Here is a 15,598-nt window from a genome sequence, read left to right as displayed (position 1 = left end):
TGCATCCCAGGGTGGCTACAAACACACGTTTTCCAACACCAGGTGAAGAATGAGCATCTAGCTGACTAAATCATTTACTTTTTCTCGTTTTCCTTTCTTTCTTTTGATCGTTTTTTCGTTCTTTCTCCCTTTCTTTTTCTTTTCCCCCTTTTTCTTATTTCCCCCTTTTTTTTCCTTTCTCCTCCTCTCCGTCCTTCCCTCCCTCCTCCCTCCCTCCCTTTCGGACCTGGAGGGCTTCAAGTAGCCCAGACTGGCCTTTAGACTCTTGAATTTCTTGGTCCTTGTGCTTCCACCACCCAGGTGCTGGGTTCACACACATTACCAAACTCTGTGCAGCTCTAGAGATTGAACCCGAGGTCTTGTGCATGCTGTGTAAGCTCTTGAGGACAATGGATTGTGTGCTTAGGTATAGATGAGTTCATTACAATCTTGGGGAGTCACAGACAGAAGCCCACAGGCTCCAGATTATTTCCGGTTAACTGTGAGAGTCAGTTATAGAAAGTTAACGCCCATTTACTGCCGACTAGAAAAGCTCATGTTCCTTGGTACATTCTTAAATACTATTTTGTCAACTGGAACCTTAAACGTTGTCAGTGTTCTGTAGGAAGGTTTCAGGATATAACACTGTCTCCGGGTAGGTACCTTTTTCACTGGAGTAGATCTGCATTTGAACAAACAAAATAGATGGACCCTGGCATAACTCGTGACTGTGATGCAGCTCTCTTTGGGGCAGATACTTATTTTTATGATTATACAAGTCTTATTTTGATTAATTAGCTTGCTTGAGCAATGAAAAAACTTTTAAAGTGTTACTGTTTTTAATGTGTGTGGTGCTTTGCCCGCTTGTGTATGTTCATGCAGTACACATGCAGGCCAGAAGAGGGCACTGTATCACTGCCATCAGGAGTTTGCATAAGTTGTGAGCCTCCCTGTAGGTGCTGAGAATTGAGCCTAGGTCCTTGGGAAGAGCAGGCAGTGCTCTTAACCACTGGGCCTTCTATCTAGTGCCAACTCTTTTGTTTTAATTTTTTTTAAGTGCTTCATCTCTGAAAAATGCTTTAGTACGAATCATGTTTTTAGAGAAATAAAGTTTTCAGTTAGTTTCTTTATATAAATTGTATACTGAAATTTCATCATTCCACCCCCTGGATCATATTTTCTGTGGTCTGTTCTATATTCTGAATACTGTATTCTCTGTGGACCTTGTTAGACGTGATTCTTAATATCAGCTGAACAGAATTAAGGTGTCAGAATTGCCACATTGTAAGAGCGGAGTCTTCCTGTTGGTGCTGTCCTCAATGCCATGCTATCAGTGCATTTTAGAAGCATTCTCTCTATATGTCTTACATACAGACAAAGTCTTCTAGGGAGGGAATAGTTTTAATAAAAATACTAAGTATTAAAACAGTTTTTAAAATACTAGCAAAATCAAAGAACTTGGTATATAAGAAAACTTGATGTATAAGTTACTTTTCTCATTGTTGTAGCAAAAAAAAAATCCTCGGCAAAAAGTGATTTAAGGAAGGACAAGTTTATTTTGACTGACAGCTTAAGGGTGCAGTGCATCATAGTGGGGAGGCATGGAGACAGGTGACTGGTCACTTTGTGGCTGCAGTCAGGAAGCACAGAGGGAGGAGTGCCAGTGTTTGCTGCCTTCACCATTTTTATTCAGTCTGGTGTCCTGGTACATTGAATGTTGCTGCTGCCCACATTAGGTTAGCTCTTCCTTCCTGTGTAGCCCAGTCTAGACAGCCTCACCTTAGACCAGGGCTTCCTTCCTGTGTAGCCCAGACAGCCTCACAGACACATCCAGAGGTTGGTTTCCATGGTGATGTTAAATTCCATATTAGTCGACAATCAAGATTAACCAACACATCCCTTGCCAACCTGACAAACATGTCAATTTAAATCGTAACATTCCATCCCTGTCGCCTAGTGTTTCATTTTCATCTCATAATGAAAAATACACTTACTCTACCTTTGAATGTCTCTATCATCTTTCACAGTACTGACATTGTTCAAAAGCATAAGGGCAGAGTCTCTTCTGGGACCAAATCATTTAACTGTAACATGTACCCCCTTTTACATGAAAAAAAAAATCAAAAGAGACAAACAAAAACCAAAACATGTTACGTCTAACATGCAATAAATAATTCCACAGAATAAATAGTTCTATCCCGAAAGGGAGGGATGGGCATATAATAAGGAAAAGTCATATCAAAGTAAGATCAAAACCCCTCATGGTAAACACCAAGCCCCTTAGCTCCATGTCCAACATCTGGGTCTGGTGATGGACTCATCTGTATTCCAAAAGGACTTTTGTATTTCCGACCAGCTCTTCTGCCTGCAGCAATATCACCTTTCTCTTGCGCCTTCTCTACTTTGTACCAGCAGCTTTTCTCAGCCGACAACCAACCTTCCTGACAATTATACAACCTTGGGTCTCCATTGTAATTTAGGCTTCATCTTCACAGCTTCATGCTGTGGCCAGTGGCTCTCTGAAATGTCCCCCTCAACCTTGCATCTTTTATGCCTGCCAAACCAGTACCATATGGACAGCACTGCCAGTTTTGCTACCAACTGAATCTGACCCCCTTGAACCACAGTTACAACAGCTTATCTGCATTGCTGTGACAAAATGCCTGGAAAAGCATCTTAAGAGAAAATTTACTTCAGACTTTAGCTCACAGTGTGAGGGAATCATGTCAAGAAAGTCATGAGGCAGCTGTTAGATTTATTTCATCCACAACTGGAAGCAGAGAGATAAAACTTGGTGCCCAGCTCTCTTTTTAAAATTTTTTAGTCAAGGACTCTCACCTAAGGGATGATACCAAACATGGTTGGTCTTTCCTCCTCAGTTAACCCAGCCTAAAAACTCCCTAGCCAGATCTGTTTCCATGTGATTCTAGACCCCATGAAGCTGGCATGAAGGTTAAGTATCTCAAGGTTACTAGGAAAGTCTCAGGCTACACAGTGAACTCCAGCCCACCCTCATTGTATCACATAGCTCAAAAACAACATAAAACAAAAAACTAAAAATAGAACTAGCACATGATCAAGTAATCCTGCTGCAGGGTGTTTTTCCCCAAAAGACTGATAATGGGATCTGGAATGGGAATGTTCATTTCATTGGTGTTCTTAATGCTAAGATGTGGAAACAGCCTCAGGTCTGCCAATGGTGACTGGACAATGGAAATGTGGTATAAGAAGACAGTGGCATATTGTCTAGTCTTACGAAAGGAAGCCCTGTTATTTGCAACAACACAGGTGAAAATGAGAACATTGGGTTATTTAAAATAAGCCAGGTACTGAAAGACTAAAAAACTACAGGTTTCCTTTATGTGAAATCAAAACAGTCCCTCACTGGCAGCTGTCCTGTGTACGTCTATATTACATAGATCAGTTACTAAGATTTAAATTTGCATTTAGTATAATTTATAAAGTTTCTATGATTATTTTCTTTGTTTTATTAGTTTTTACTTTCTCTTGGAAAAAATTTTAAAGATTTATTTTTTAATGGTATGCATGTGTGTTTATGTGGACATGTACATATAAGTATGGGTACCTACAGAGGCCAGAAGAGGGATTCTGGACATGTGGAGCTGGAGTTATAGGTGGTTGTGAGCTGCCCAGTGTGAGTGCTGGGAACTGAATTCTAGTCCTATGCAGAGTGGTGCATGCCCTTAACCGCTGAGCAGTCTTTCCAGCCCATCCTTGAATATTTCCAAAGCAGCAGACTACAGCTGCTTCAAGAAACCTAGCCTTTAATCATGTTGATGGATTTTCTTCCCTGCTACTTTGGTTTCTCAAATTGGATGAAATCCACCGGAATATTCACTATTGGACAAGATAAAAAATTATTATTAAGCATTTTAGAACTATGCTAGAAGCTAACCAGCAGTATCTGCATAAACTAGCCTCTAAATGATAGTCTCGCACAGATAATAGGCTGTTAATAAGCTTTTGTTGAATCATTAAGTGTAATCTAAAGTTGACTTATAGGCACAAATTTGTTAATTAGGTAAATGAATGAACAGTGAATGTTAAATTTGCATCATAGAGGAGATTAAGGATAAATGCACTTTAAAGATTAGATGCAAACTAAATATTTAAGTTCATCATTTGAGAAAAAAATCATGAAAGACAAGATAATTAGCATGTTCTCATTCTGCATTTGTTCTTGCATATTTCAATTTTCTTAACTACATTTAAAAGGAGTCTAAAAAAGAAATCTCACATTTGTTGATTCTTCTGTGTGCCAAGCACTAATATTGGTTTTTCTCATAGATTATTTTTTTGCATCTGTATCTGTGTTTATGCATGCTCATGTGTAGGCATGTGAATGTCTGGGTATGTGCTCTTGCATGTGTGTGTGCACATTTGTGTATGGATGTCTTTCTTGACTTTTCTCTATATTTTTATTAACCAAAACAGTTGCAAGATTAATTTCTTTGTTGTATATTATTTGCACAAAATAGTGGATTTCAACATGACATTCATACATATGCACTCTGTACTTTGAGCATATTGACCCCTTGTTCACACTGCCTTGGCCCCATCTACCCTCCCTCTGGGTTCTCCATCATACATAAACAAGTTCTTTTCTACCTTCATGTTTTCTAAAATGTAGATTCTACATATAATAGAAAACATGATGTTTATCTTTCTGAATATTTATTGTTTTTGTTCTGTGAGATAACTCCAGTCAAACATTCTACTGCAAATGTTGTAATTTCATTCTTTTTGGGGAAGAATACGACTGCACTGTTTATATATGGCTCATTGTCTTTATCCACTGATTTGTTGGTGGCTCAGGCTAGCTCTGTAATTTGACTATTGTGAATATATAGCTGGGTGTGACCTAGCTGGACCATAGTTCAGGTTTTAGCTTAGTCGAGGAAGCCAGTGTAGAAGTATTACAATTTGAAAGCCAAGTAACCAGTGTTATAGGCTAAATTATAGATTTGGAAAACCCCCAAATCAGGAGCAATAGGAGAAGAATGTTAATGTTCAGCTTAAACATTAAGAAAGTGAATTCAGTCCTCCTTCGCCATTATGTTCTTTTGGTGCTGTCAAGATTTCACAAACTGAAATGCTGATGTCTTCTGGGAAAATTTACACAGATCTGCTGCTGCTGCTGCTCCTCTTCCTCCTACCACAACAACAGTGACAATAATACCCAACCAGTCCAATGCCCCAGTCAACAACAGCAAGAACAACAACAGTAATACCCAACTAGATTAATGCCTCAGTCAAATTGGCATGTAAAGTAGTTGAACAAACTAAAAATCTGAGATCAAGGTGTCAGCAAGGTTAGGATGCATTTGAGTTACCTTTCTTGGCTTGAATGGCCATCTTTGTCCTGTTTCCTCACACCATTCTCTATGTATATGTTTGTGTTCTGATTTCTTCCTGTGTAATGATACCAATTGGATTTAGATTACTCAGATGACCCAAATTTAATCTGCTCTTAAGGTTCTGGGTTACAGGTGAGCTAGTGAATCAACGTATGAATTTGATGGTTGTGGTTGGGAAATAGGAGGATATAGTTCAGTCCATAACAGTGACTTCACTGCTTTTGACTTGTATTCTGATAAAGACAAGTTCTGCAATGTTTTTGATTCTTCTTCCTTTCACAATCTAGGAAACTACTGTCTAGGTTAATAAAAAAGGGGAAGGGGGAGTGCATATACCATTTAAAATACTGAATATTTTAAAGAAATACCAGCTGCTGCTATATGTCCCGCGCTACCGTCTCGCCAGCAAGAACGACGCGGCACACTCAGGATCCTTCTGCAGAAAAGCTTTATGCGTCTTGAGAGGGAGAGCATAAGCTTACAGAGCGAAGACCTCAAGGGTTGAAAACCCGGCCCTTTTATATATAGCTTAACAGTCCTCGCCTCGGACGTGTCAAACTCTGACTGGCTGCAGCCTGTCAAACCCTATGACGCCACAGGAGAGGCAGAGAGCAAGGGATGGAAAGTTACTATGTGCATGCGCACTGGCTTGACAAGGTAAACTGTCATTTACCATGCACATGCGCACTGGCTTGATTACGGTGGTGGTGCTGATGGTCAGCGCCATCTTGCAATGGAGTATGTGGGAACGGCTCCCCACAGCTATATAATGCTCTTAAGTGTTTTAAAATCCCTTTCTAACGAATGGCATTGAAATTCAGGGAACAGAAACAGTATTCATTGAATGACAACCCATGTGTAATTCTCTATAATGAGAAGCTGTGGTTGAAGCATTTTTCAAACTATTTTCTATCCTGTGGTAGTTTGAATGAAATTGGCCCCATGATCTCATTGATTGGAATGGTACTATTAAGTGTCACTTTGTTGGAGTGTATGACCTTGTTGGAGGAAGAGTGTCACTTTGTGGAAGTTCTTTGAGGTTTCCTATGCTCAGGATACTGCCCAGTGAGTCAGTTGACTTCCTGTTGCCTGCAAGCCAAGATATAGGCAGCACCACATCTACCTGCATGCCGCCATATTTTGTATATTGATGCAGTTTTAGGATATATTTATCATATTGCACTATACATTTCTTCCTCGGATCAAGATACTTTTATTTTATTTACATTTTAGGGCCATTGTCCTCATGTGCCACACATTTGTTTAAAGATTGTTTATTTTTTTTAATATGAAGCCTTAGTCTCTTAGTTATTTAGATATGAAAAATTACAGTCAATAGTCATCCATGTTTGTCATAGTTAAACTAAGGAGATTCTTTAGATACATAGAGATTGTATTCCGCATAGATAAGTAATCTTCAAACACTTCAAAGAATTGTAAAATATGATATTTAAATGACAGGATTCTGTTGATATGAGACACAGTTGCTCCTGGCAGCACCAATTTATTTATGAGAGAATGATGGGCACTGAAGACACTCAACTTGGAGCTTGTTTTCTTCTTGGCAAACCCAACCACTGACAAAATGCATGGTGTCCAGACTGGATAAGCAGGATACAAGCAAAAAGACTGCCCAAACCTTGCCAAGACATGTTGTAGAAGGTTGCTTGTTTGTTCCCAGCTGCTCAGACTCGAAATAATCACACAGAAACTATATTATTTGAAATACTGTTTGGCCAATAGCTTAAGCATATTTCTAGATCACTCTTACATCTTAACTTAACCCATTTCTATTAATCTGTGTATGGCCATGTGGCTGTGCCTTACCGGCAAAGTTTTGTCATGTTTGTCTCTGGCAGCAACTCCATGGCTTTTCACTCTCTCTGCCTCTTTTCTCCCAGCATTGTGTTTAGTTTTCCCCACTTAGCTCTGCTCTACCCTATCACAGGCTTCTTTATTAACTAATGGTATTCACAGTATACGGAGGGGAATCCCATATCAAAGACAGGGTAAGATGGTTTTTCAAATAGTACTACCTCTGAAAATGGTCTGTCAGATACTCTAGACCTTAGCCAAAATTGGTTGCCCCAACATTGTGAAGGAGACTTTGGGTGATTGCCCAGGTAGCCGCTTGTCTCTGTCCTTCCTTGCACCTTTTGGAAGTTGCTTGATTGTACTTTCTGTTTATTCCAGTAATATTATTTCCCTTCTCAGGTCTTTAAACTAGTCATAGTTACTTTCCTCTCATGACTTAGCCAAGCCATTTTTAATATAAGACTTCGACTCCTTAGGATAGGATAACTATTGAAATACTTAGCATATGTTTCTTGCTTGATGTGGTTTATGCTGGTTGTAATTCTAATTTTTATTTATATTTTGTCTCTTCCCTGGACAATACTTGATATTTATTCTTATTATATATAATTTTGTATTAGACTTAGAATTCTCTTATTTAGACAAAAGGGGGAGGTGCTGTGGGAATTCCTTCAGCAAGTAGCCTTTAAGATACTGATCTACTTTGATACTATAAATGCAGACAAAAAGCTTAACAGGCCTCTTGCTGTTGGATTTGGTTCCAGTTCTCAGGACAAGCAGAGGACCACAGATCACTACTCTTTCTGTGAGTTTATCCCCAAATAAATAAACCTTTGTTATACTCCATTCCGGGCTACTGTGGAACTCTTTTGTATACCAACACCCTGCCATGATGGTACCTCTGAAATTGGTAGTAAGCAAGCCACCTCAATTTTTTTTTTAAACAAATAAGAATTGCCCTGGTTATGGTGTCTATTTGCAGCACTAGGAAACCCTAAGACATTTCCTAGTAAGAGATCTTTACTAACTTAATACAGATTCTACAGTAGAACTACTAGCAATTTTGATGTAAAGTTTATTGAAGTTCTGCTCACTAACTCTTCTGACTACCAAAATACTAGTCAGATCAGACTGGGCTAGCAAAGGCTAACACTACAAATGTGAGAGTTAATTCTTAAATATATAAGCAAGTCACTTGACAGCATGGTATTGTGTGTCACCACCCATGTATTAATATTCTATAGTGTTTAATATAATAAGTGGTTTTAAGAAAAACCAGAACTTAAGTATCAAGGGGTCTTGGGTGCATTGAACCCAGCACTAACCATGCAATAGCTATGTATGCTATTAAAAAGTTACATTGTTCAGAAAAGAAAGAAGTCAGTGTTCCTGTAGTATGTGTCTGTATGACTTTCCATGTGCATAAACAAGGACTCACAGTCTTATGACAGGTGATTTTGCTATAAATTGCATGAGTTGGTTTTAGCTACAGATTCAGTTGGTCTTTGTGAATGTTTTACCTGAGTAAAGTGGGCCTTTGGCTTGTTTTAAAGGACTGTTTCTCCTCCTCACTTTATAGTAGAAGAAAATTCCGTAAGAAACAAAGACATGTATCCCCATTCTAAGTTAGCAGGTCTGGTTTTGCTTCCTGTAGTCAGGCTTTTGGACATTTAGATATGTAGCATGATTAATAAAACCCAGAGACAGATACTGGAGTTCAACCTGAAGGTCAGAAAAGAAAAACCTGCAGCCACTGACTCTTACCTCTACCTTAGTCTGAAATGACAATCCTGCTTCCAGGAATCCTCAGAATGAGACTGAGTTTAAGAGCTGTGTCCTCCTGTCTTATATTCCTCTCTAGTGCTAAAATTAATGGCATGCATCACTACTGCCACTAAAATCCACGGCAAACTAGTGTGGCTACTGGGATTAAAGGTGTGCATCACTAATGCCTGATCTGTAAGGCTGACCAGTGGGGCTGTTTTACTCTCTGATCTTTAGACAAGCTTTATTTATTAAAGTACAAATGAAATATTGCTACACATGTTCTGTGGTTAATGTATCTTGAATGTTAGCGTTCTCACAAAACCCTCTCCAATGTAAGGCCAAACTGAAAAACCATTGTTTCTAATTTTCTAAATTTCAGGGGAGAAAAATTAGGAACTCAGACATTTCTAATGAGAGGAAATATATCTTCTACTTAAAATTTTGTTTTCTTGCTCCTTTTTTAAAAATTCGGCTTTGAAATTTTATAATACCAATAATAAACACTCATTTGTAAATTTTTTGTCAGTTTTGAGAGACAGGATTTCATGATATAGCCCAGGCTGTCCCTAAAATTATTATGTAGTGTAGGCAGAAGTTTCATGTCCTGCAAGCCACTCCCAAGTAGCCACACAGAGGCTTAATATTAATTATCAATGTTTGGCCAATAGCTCAGGCTTGTTACTAGCTAACTCTTACATTTAAATTAACCCATTATCACTAAATCCCCCCCCCACAGCCTCCAGTCAGCACTCAGGGTATGCAAAAAAAAAAATCCATGAATGCAGTGTTAGACTTTTTTCTCTGAAGGGAAAAATAAGGAAACACAGATGCTTTTTGATGGTGACTTTTTCTTTACTTTGCTTTGAGAAAAATCTCTCTTGCTCCTCTACATAGCTCTTTATAGTTTTTTAATTAACTCTGCACAGCTTCCTCATTGTTCTACCTAGCAGCCTCCCTAGTTAGCTCTCCATAGCCTCTCTTAACTCTATGTAGTTTTTTTCATCATTCTATATTGCATCTCTCATAGCCAAACTCTAAACAATTATGTGTTACATTTTCAGGGCCTGACTCATTCTAAAAACACATGAAAAATCACACAGTTATTTTCAGGCTGGGGAGGTTGTATTGACTGGCTAGTGAGTAATGCTTGGCCATGCATGTAGCTCTAAGTTGGTGAGCTTCTCAGATAGAAAATGGCATTGAAATTCAAGATTTAACAATAATAATTAGTTAGCTGGTTTCTGAGTAGTAGTATATGCAGAAAGTCCATTATTTTTTTTAATTTTTTTCCGTTTATTTATTTATTAAAGATTTCTGTCTCTTCCCCGCCACCGCCTCCCATTTCCCTTCCCTTCCCCCAATCAAGTTCCCCTCCCTTGTCAGCCCATAGAGCTATCAGGGTTCCCTGCCCTGTGGGAAGTCCAAGGACCACACACCTCCATCCAGGTCTAGTAAGGCGAGCATCTGAACTGCCTAGGCTCCCACAAAGCCAGTATGTGCAGTAGGATCAAAAACCCATTGCCATTGTTCTTGAGTTCTCAGTAGTCCTCATTGTCCGCTATGTTCAGCGAGTCCAGTTTTATCCCAGGTTTTTTCAGACCCAGTATCCTGAGTGAGGTAAGTCAGACGCAAAAAGAGGAACATGGGATGTACTCACTCATATTTGGTTTCTAGCCATAAACAAAGGACATTGAGCCTATAATTAGTGATCCTAGAAAAGCTAAATAAGGAGAACCCAAAGAAAAACATATAGGCATCCTCCTGAATATTAACCTTCATCAGGCGATGAAAGGAGACAGAGACCCATATTGGAACACCGGACAGAAATCTCAAGGTCCAAATCAGGAGCAGAAGGAAAGAGAGTACGAGCATGGAACTCAGGACCGCGAGGGGTGCACCCACACACTGAGACAATGGGGATGTTCTATCAGAAAGTCCATTATTACATGAGGTTTATGTCTGTCAAAGTTGTCTCAAGCTTGACTTTGAGTCAGCAATAAACATCTGGGAATTTGTCCTTGTGTATTCTCTGTAGGGGCAGCTAGTCTGTTTTGAATTTGTTCTGAATTCTAAACCTATCTGTCTTTGTGACTTAAAGTATTACTTTCTTATGTCAGTCTGAATAATGAAAGATATTCTAGTATGATTTCTGTTCATCAGAATTATACATCCTAAGCAGAAATCATCTTCCTGACCATCCATAGCTATGCGTGTGCCCAAAAGATGGAATATATACATGAGATAAATACACAAGCAGTGGGAAAACACTCATAGCTGTTATTAGGGAAGGAATGTGGCAGCACATGAGATAAATTACAGACAGAAGCAACCAGTCATTTACAGTCCATAACCCATGACTTTACCAAGTCATTTGTCTGGTGGGTAGACCTGCTGAACACTAGTTATCAACTGCTGTATACTCTCACGGCCTCTTGCAACCCATATTTCTTATCTATACTTTGCGACATGACTTGGTACCTTTTCTCAATATGGTATGCCTATCTTGATTCTCTCTGCATCTGCTCATGACTCCTTTGAATCCTCCTCCTTCCCAGCATTCTCCATTTGGCTCTCTCCCTAACCCTATCCTGTCTAGCTACTGGCCAGTCAGCTTCTTTATTAAACAAATCACACACACACACACACACACACACACACACACATTCACACAGTGTAAAGGAATATTCCCCTTTTCTGTCTAATTAAAAAGGTTTCAATTTTAACATAGTAAAATTATATACAACAAAACAGTTATTAAATAAGAATTACAGTTACGATATCCAGTCCATTTGTAGTTGGCAAATTTAGAGAAAATATTCTATTATTTATCTTATCTTTGTGTACCTAATTTACCTTTTATCATAATTAAGGAAAGCTTATGTCTATCTAGACTTTAACTTCATCAAAGACCCCAGAAGAACAAAATGTTACTTAATGACAGGGACAATGTGGCCTAGGCTGACCTCAAATATTCATAGCAAATCCTTTTTCCTCGGACTCCTAAGTACTGGAATTACAGGTATGTGCCACCACACCCAACTTGTAACTTAAATTTTATAGTTGTTTATCTAAACTTGTATGATTTACATTTGAAAAAAAAAACTGGTTACATACCGTCATGTGTACACACTACCTCGTAATGTGTATGAATTCTCCCACAGCCTCTGAAATATAGCACAAAAATCCTTACAGTATTAGTATCTCATGGGAAGAGTCACCAGGGGTCCATTCTGGCTCCTCTTGCACACATCAAGGAAATGCCACATGAAAAACTATCATATCTTAGTCTCCTAGCCAGAAAAGTCCTTATCAGAAAACCAACCAATTAGAATGCATGTCTTAAAGGTCTTGTCTACATTACTGACAAAAAGAAATGTCTCTTATTTTAGTAACCTGTTCTATGACAGATGGTTACGGTGGGCATCATAGACTAATACATTGATCAATTTTATTTGCTCTCTGTTTGCTTTTTGATTTCTTGTCCATTTCTCTTACAAATCTATTCCTTAAGTTTGGGATATGTCCTGTGACAAAAATTTTAACTTCATTTTAAAAATTACATTTATTTATTTTTTGCATATATGCATGTATGTCACGGCATATTGTGGCAACCAGAGCACAACTTGCAAGAGTAAGTTCTCTCCTTCCACCATGTTGGCCCTGAGGATGCAGCAGACCTCAGATTTCTTGGCCCACTTAACCTCTCTTTGCTGGCCTATAGCTAAAATCTGAAGTTCCTTAATAAATCTTTTATTTGTTTTACTTTTTGAATTGGAATTGATTTACAGTTTTAATGTTTTGATTTAAAATTTCCATTATATTATGTTCTTTCTCATATTAACGATATGTAATTAATAATACCATACAATGTTCCCTATTAAAACCATATTTTATGGGTTGTGAGTTCTTCTATTGTGCTTCCTGTCTTTCATTGTTATTTTTTATTATTATTACCAGATGGTCATCTGTGTATTTAAGAGTCACTGTCATTCCATTTATGAATTCTTTGTTTACTTTGTCTGATGAAGTCCTAGATAGACTGAGGCAGTTGCTTCTGGGTATAAAAGCTCTCCGGCAACTTTTTTTTCCTGGAGACTTTGGTTAATCCCACCACATACCCTGACACCAACCATCACTGCTTCATTTAACAAAAGTCATCAAACCAGTTTCCTCATGCCTGGCCCAACGAGGGATGCAGACCTTAAATCTGTCTCACGTTCTGGGTTGTTCTAGACCTCTTCTGTATGCACTGTACAGTGCTTGAAGGCCTAACCAACCCATAGACACTTTTAATGTTTATGAGTTTTCATATTTTAGAAGTTTTCCCCTTTATTCAATGTCAGCCATTATGCTTTTGACCAAGTCCTGAACTTTTTCTATTTCTAATGTGTTATGAAATCTAATGCATAGCAATAACTAGATTTTCTTTATCATATATTAAGTTCTCTTTGGAGGTTGGCACAGCACAGATAGGCAGCCTATAATGTTGCTTATGTTTTCTAAATGGTACTAGTGCATATTTTATTTTTAAAATAAAGGGCTGAAGAAACATTATATGTTCAGAATTATGGTCTTGATTATAAGTGAGTTATTATCAAGAAATTGCAAATGATGGAAATAGAAAAAAGCTATCTGCTTTGGGGAGGGGCCTGCCTGCAATCTTAACATCAAGCTGGTGAGTCAGGAGCATCTTGAGTTCTTTGATAGCCTGTGTTACATAGGAGACCCTACTTAAAGACAAAACATTAGTCTGGAGAATTGGTATGGATACTGTTGTTTTTATCCATTCCAGAAAAGATGAACCATCTATGAGAGGCTGAACTAAAGTGATGCATTTCCTCTAATCACAGTGCTGGGACAGTACAATGACACCTTTCTTCTTCTCCCTTTTTTTAGTTTGGAAGAACAATCATTATTTTCCTCATTCACACACAAATAATAAAAACTATTTCTATTATAAGCAGCCATTTATCTTCATTCCTACTCTGTATGTATTTATTCATACTGTCTCATTAAATTCTGATGCTTTTCAGAACTCCTTGGGTATGTTGTAATTTCACCATCTGGGATACATCAGTCACAAAATATATATACATTGTAATAAAAATTTATGCTTCACCATATTTTCTTGGCAATTCTCCATCTTAAAACATCCTTGTTCTATTCAACAATGGGACTATATAATATTTCAACTCAAGAATACTGTATTTTCTGATATTTTTTCAAAATCAGCTGCAGCATAACACTAAAATAATGCTCACAGAATACAAATATCTTTGGAAATTTTTTAAAAATAAAATCTACATAGACTTCTCTGGCTCATGAATGTTATTTGAAGACTATAGATCTTTATAATATACTGTATTAAGTTATTAGTTACCCTGCAGTCTTGGTGGTCCCTTTAATAAATTCAATTTAACTAATAATACTTGTTATAAATAAAAATTGCTCTCTGATCCCTTTCCCATCTGTTGGAATATTTAGCCAGTTCCGGGTGCTGCAGTGAAATGTGGAATCAGTGAATTCCAAGATATAAACCACTTTTTTGGGTATTTACAGGTTAGTGTATTATAGAATAGCATGTCTATCAAATCCATTCATTTCTGGAGATAAAAATGTAATGTCTGTGCTCTCAAAGAACCTGTAGTCTAGTGGTATTGAGTAGGAGCACGCATGTAAAGCAGAATAATATAAAAACCTGTTGACAGAGGTTTCTGTCCTGCAGCTGTTTAGTCCCAAAGAAACACACAGAGGTCTACATTAATTATAAACTGGTTGGTCTATTAGCTCAGGCTTCTTTTTAACTCTTACATCTTAAATTAATCCATAATTCTTGTCTCTGTTAACCATGTGACTTGGTATCTTTTATCAGTGAGGCATTCTTATTTTGCTTCCTCTACATCTAGGTGATGACTGCAGACTGAGCCTTTCTCTTCCCAGAATTCTCCTGTTCTGGTTGCCCTGCCTATACTTCTTTCCTGAATACTGGCCAATCAGCATTTTAAACCAGTACAAGTGGCAAATCTTTACAGAGTTCAATACCATTGTCCCACAGCACTTAACCCTCACTTTTTTTCAGAACAAGAACTCTGAATTGAATCTCCTTTATTTAGCTTTTTTGCTGACCATTATTTATAACAACTTGTAAGCAACACTCTAAACAAAGACAAACATCCGTAACCTATTTTTGGGAATATGGGCGTAGTTTTCTAGGCTACTTCCTGCTAATTGGGGCACTGATAATCTTATGGGGACATAAAGAAAATTTAGGATTATGATCAATTCCTGACTGGAATATTCTGTGAGATTTGATTATCTCAGCCAGCAGTCTTGATGCTATTCTGGATGTAGAACTCAGAGGAAACTCCAACAGAGGTCCCCTGAAATGTTGGATCATCTGGGCCATCTACTCTTATCAGGGATTTTTCAGTGGGATTTCCTTGGTCACACCTGATTTTTCTTAACCCAGAGGGAATCCACAGTATCTCATTTCCTGTGGAAACAAAAGCAAAATCTCTTCTCCAAAGTGACATCTTTTGCCTTAAATTTTTTGTTTTGTTTTGTTTTGTTTTTTCGAGACAGGGTTTCTCTGTAGCTTTGGAGCCTGTCCTGGAACTAGCTCTTGTAGACCAGGCTGGCCTTGAACTCACAGAGATCTG

The 15,598-nt window shown here is 38.1% G+C and overlaps 1 protein-coding gene across 1 annotated transcript in view; it reads left to right on the top strand.

Annotated features, from left to right (window-relative positions):
- Zcwpw2 (zinc finger CW-type and PWWP domain containing 2) overlaps positions 1–15,598 on the top strand; it is a 115,114-nt gene that overhangs the window by 528 nt on the left and 98,988 nt on the right. The window lies entirely within an intron of this gene.

The sequence above is a fragment of the Microtus ochrogaster genome, chromosome 5, assembly GCF_000317375.1.
Source record: "Microtus ochrogaster isolate Prairie Vole_2 chromosome 5, MicOch1.0, whole genome shotgun sequence".
NCBI classification, from domain to species: domain Eukaryota; kingdom Metazoa; phylum Chordata; class Mammalia; order Rodentia; family Cricetidae; genus Microtus; species Microtus ochrogaster.
Note: the sequence above shows the minus strand (reverse complement) of the source record. Positions and strands in the feature narration are given on the sequence as shown.